Source organism: Cynocephalus volans, chromosome 1 (genome assembly GCF_027409185.1).
Source record: "Cynocephalus volans isolate mCynVol1 chromosome 1, mCynVol1.pri, whole genome shotgun sequence".
In the NCBI taxonomy this organism is placed as follows: Eukaryota; Metazoa; Chordata; class Mammalia; order Dermoptera; family Cynocephalidae; genus Cynocephalus; species Cynocephalus volans.
In genome coordinates this window covers 139,135,482-139,140,117 of record NC_084460.1, presented here as the reverse complement: position 1 = coordinate 139,140,117, position 4,636 = coordinate 139,135,482, and the positions used below count along the sequence as shown (strand labels likewise).

The 4,636-nt window shown below is 39.9% G+C and overlaps 1 pseudogene; it reads right to left on the bottom strand.

The window, feature by feature from the left end:
• Positions 1 to 215: 215 nt before the first annotated feature.
• LOC134390507 (Golgi-resident adenosine 3',5'-bisphosphate 3'-phosphatase-like) lies at positions 216 to 4,376 on the bottom strand (annotated as a pseudogene).
• Between the last annotated feature and the right edge of the window lie 260 nt (positions 4,377 to 4,636).

Below are 4,636 nucleotides of genomic sequence, written 5' to 3'. Positions count from 1 at the left end.
AATAAATACTTGAGATATGAGGCAACCCATTTTCCCTGATCTTGCTTTCTATTACAGGCAAAGTAAGTCAACAGTGCTGCAAAAATTTTTTAAAAGCTCAGGATGGCCTTAACCATACATCCTTTGAAGGATTCCCCAACAATCTTTTGACGTTTCCAGCATTTCTGGATGTTTCTGCTCTGGAAGAGTAACACTCTGTAATCAGTTATGTTTATTTATGTCATGTCTTTTCTAGATCTGAGTCCCTCTTCAATCCCATCTGAATTCGTAACTGATTTCTTCACCACTCAGGGTACTCATATGTTCCCAAAGGGCTTTTAAAATGACATTGCCAGCACATATATCCTACTTTTTTGATGTATGTCACCTGGATATATAGATCAGCTTTTTCTTGACTCTTATCAGGCACATCCAAGAGTGCTAAAACTTTATAACCAGCACCACCCTCTGGGATAATTGCATTCTGGCTGACAAAAGTCTGAAGGGCAACCTATTTAACCATCCCTGAATGGGAGTGAGACACAATGATCTTCCGGGTTTTCTCATCATTGGAAGAGCGGGCTTCACATTTGAACCACCATCTACCATCACGCAAGCCGTGTATTCAGAGTGGCTTATGTGTTACTCCTAGCTCAGGATGACCACTTGCAGCCACACACACCATAGCACTGATGTACTTTTGAAGGACCTCTGTGTATTCCTTCACAGCATCAATTGGGTCAATCCAGATAGAAGCATTTGTGCTGGTCTCTCTTTGGGGGTAGTTATTTCCTTGAGGATGTTCTCAGGACTCTTATGACCCCAGAAGGTAACCTGATCAACCCACACACGGCCGGCCTCCCGCACGAGTCCACCGTGGCCCGGTCGGGCACGGCCCCGCCGCTCCTCTGCCCAGCCCGAAAGAGGCTTAAGTGGCTGCCAGGAAGCTCGAGGACAGGCGGTGGAGCGCGTCCGGCCCCAGCAGGAACAGGTGGATGACGGGCCTCCCCTGCCCGCCCCCGCGGACAGCGCCCCCTGGGTTCCTCTGCCCGCCGGAGGCTCCGACTTCCACGTTAGCCAAAGGCCACGAGATGAAAAGGCTGGAAAAGACTTTAGAAATCAAATAGTCCAAACACCGTTTTTACCAATGAGGAAATAATAACTAGAGCGGGGAAATAATTTTGCCAAGGTCGCGTGTGTCATTTTCCTGGTCTTGATGGAGCCCGGACCAGTTCCCCAAGGCTTAAACCTGTAGGTCAGCGTTTTAACTCCACTGCCAGCTTCGATCAATTGCTAGTCATCCTCTAGAGCAGAATCTGAAATTAAACCTGGCTCCATGGGAAAGAGTGCTGCAACTATTAGAAATGTCTACTTTGGGCAAAGGAATGGGAAGTGATGACATTCGGACCACTTTTTAAATCTAAATTTCTCTTAATCCAGATCATTTCAACAATGACATTAAGCAGTTGTTTCTTCTGAATCCAAATGAAGAATTTCACATTTATATTTGTCAAGTTATAAATTATAATGAGTCCATGATTCTAATCTGTGATTTTGTCTCAAGTCTTGATTCTCACATTAAAAATATTTTCTATATTTTCTATATTTCATATTTTTATAAGACTTCCACAAATTTGATAAGTATAATATATCTTTATCCAAATCATTAATTAAAATGTAGACCAAGGATATTTTTAATACTTTAATAATCTCTATCAAACATTTCCACAATCAGAAATATTTCCAAAGCAAATATTGTTCCGTGCACCTAGGGTGTATCTAATAGCAATTAAGGAGAAGGTCTAATAAACAAGTCATGTGTTCAGCCACTCCAATTTTCTTTTTGATATGGGTTCATGAGAATATGAGTGTGAGGAGAATAATTATATATACTTACCTTAGAAAATACTGTCATTTATTCAATATATAGGGTTAAAAGAAAGGATGGGTAAGTAGTTTAGAGGAGGGAGTATATAAAAATATGCTCACGGAAGACAGAAGCAGTGGGAAGAGATTATATTATAGGCCGGGAGGACTATTTGAAAATTTAAATTAAAAAAAATATTTAAAGCATTTTATAAATTATCACAAGAACATCAGCTATACCAAAGAGCTAAACTGCAATCCTAAAAACAACTTCCCGTTTCTCTTCAATATTAGGTAGGACAATGCCTATAGCCTTTAGGCAGCTTCCTAGTTCTGAAGTGGGACAGGTCACAGCAAGCCCCCAGTGCTTACTGGCCAGTTCTAAACATGTAAAGGAGTAAGTTGTGAACACTGAAGCACTAAACAGCATGACACCTGCCTTCCCAGGAAGCAAGTTATCTGCTATGCCTAAAAGGAAGCTTGCTCAAGGGTCTTTAAAAATCTATACTGGCTTCTCACTGCTATTGGGAGACAACTCATAAGCAAACAAAGTTAACCTTTACTTTCTTTCTCCATTTACCACATAATAAAATATTGAGACTCTTTTTAGTACTTCTACTTTATAACCTGGGTCCTGACCTTTCCCTCAGTGTGCCTGTCTCAAAACAAAAGAAAAAGTATATGTATATGTATATATTATATATATATGTATATATGCACACACATATATAAACAACAACAAAAATACATTATCCAAAAGTACTCCTCAAGCTATGGGAGGAATTGTTGTTATGGCAGCCAGCACCTGGGTGTATATGTACACAAGAGGCCATTGCAGTTGTGTGTATTTCTACTGCTCAGTCAAGGCAAACAGCAACCAGCTGGCTGTGACTAGCTCAGACTAATAAGCATAAAATCAACATAGACTGATCCAGGCTGAATATCAGCATCTGTTAGGCCATTGTCTTTGCTGATATGTCTGACTGAGCAGAAGGAAGAGTCAAATAGACAGCCTGCTATGAAGCAGCACACAAGAGGAGGAGCTCCTAACCACCTGCCAAGTTTTTGGTGATGGAGCAACAGTGGGAAGGAGGGCCAGTCAAACCTCCAGAGAAGGCTCCTCATACCACCCTATAAAGTCTATGTTCTCTGTTCCAGTCTGATTTTCCCCTATGCATTGCTTTTGGGCAGTTTTCAACAAAAGGCAATAAAAAGGAACCATTGATGAGTCAGGAATTAGGATTAAAGATGAGGAATCATATCATTTCATGTTTCATTACATTGACCAGAGACAGCCAGATGAGCAAATATGGCAGACCGTATGCTACTGCAACAAACGATGAGGTACCCCTCTGACCCAAACAAGTAATATTAAAAAATAGGGCATTTGTTCTCACGTGGGATGTGGGGAAGAACTTACCTTTCACCTATTGCTTCCTCATTCCACTGTGGCTTCCTCCCCAGGTTAGCTCTGCACCTGGGCATACGTACCACTTTCTGTGACTTCAGAAGCACTCAGGACCTTAATATTATGCTCAGGGTCCTCTGTTGCTTGATTACTCCACAAAGTAAACTACTCATTTTTCTTGAGAGGATGACCTCTCCAACCGAAACTTAAAGGCCAGGGCTGCTGAGAAAAACTTGATGAGAAAAACAAGTGGTGTCCTTTCCAATCTCTTGTTTCTGATACACCAGATTCAATTTTTGAAAATAATCATTTCCTCTTACTATTTCTCAAATAGAATAAACTGAAAATCACTACACACTCTTTAAATAGAATAAGACCCACAGATTTCTGCAAAGAATTTTATAAAATGGAAGAGTATGAGTGTGGAATTTTAGTGTGTTAAAAAGTGGTGTTCCAGGGCTGGCCGTGTAGCTCAGCTGCTTAGAGCACAGCCTTGTAACACTAAGGTCAAGGGTTCAGTTCCCCATACCAGCCAGCCACCAAAAAAACCCCAAAAAACAAAAAAAAAGTGGTGTCCCAAAGTTGTACCCAAAGGTATGTATGTGATTGGTTTGCAAACATTCAAATATTTTTGTGGTGACTAAAGTGAAGTCTTTCTTTTTTTAAAGAAAATTGAGAGAAACTACTGTTTTCATTCAATAAGAGAATATCAGGGAGAAGCAGGACAGATGAGAAAATTTGTACTATTTAATACAAATGTAGAGAAAAGGGTAGCTTTTAAACCAAACAGGGAGATTTATAAACTGCAAGTGATTCTGGGGTGAAAAAAAGAGGATTTGTGCTGCAAATTGGCTCAGTTTTTGTATGTTTTCTAATTTTTCAAGAAGCCAACACAGAGCACATAAACAAACAAGCAAAAAAATGATCAGTACTTTGCAAATCAATGCTTTTCAATTTTCTCTGTGCATCAGAATTATCTGGCTAACTTTTTTTTTTTTTTTTTAATGCCTGAACTTTTCATCACCACTACCCCCTCACCGTATAGTTGAAGTTTCACATGGGTGGGTGAAGCCCAGGTAACAGAAAATTTAAAAACCTCTCCAGGTGATTTTGTTCCAGCCATGGCCAAGAACTACTACTACTGTAAAGGGAGAAATGTCTTAAAAGAACCAGGTAGAAATGGGAAAAAGATTTTTGGTACCACACCAACTCACCTTCCCAGGGTTTATGAAATCATGTGTGTGTAGTTTTGGAAAATTTACACTAGATGATGATACTATGAAGCAAAGACCTCAGTCCCTTCAGATATTTAAACTTGATATACCAGGCTTTTATAAGAGCAAATTGAGAGTAAAACTCAAACTAGATCAGTTGCCGCATTTA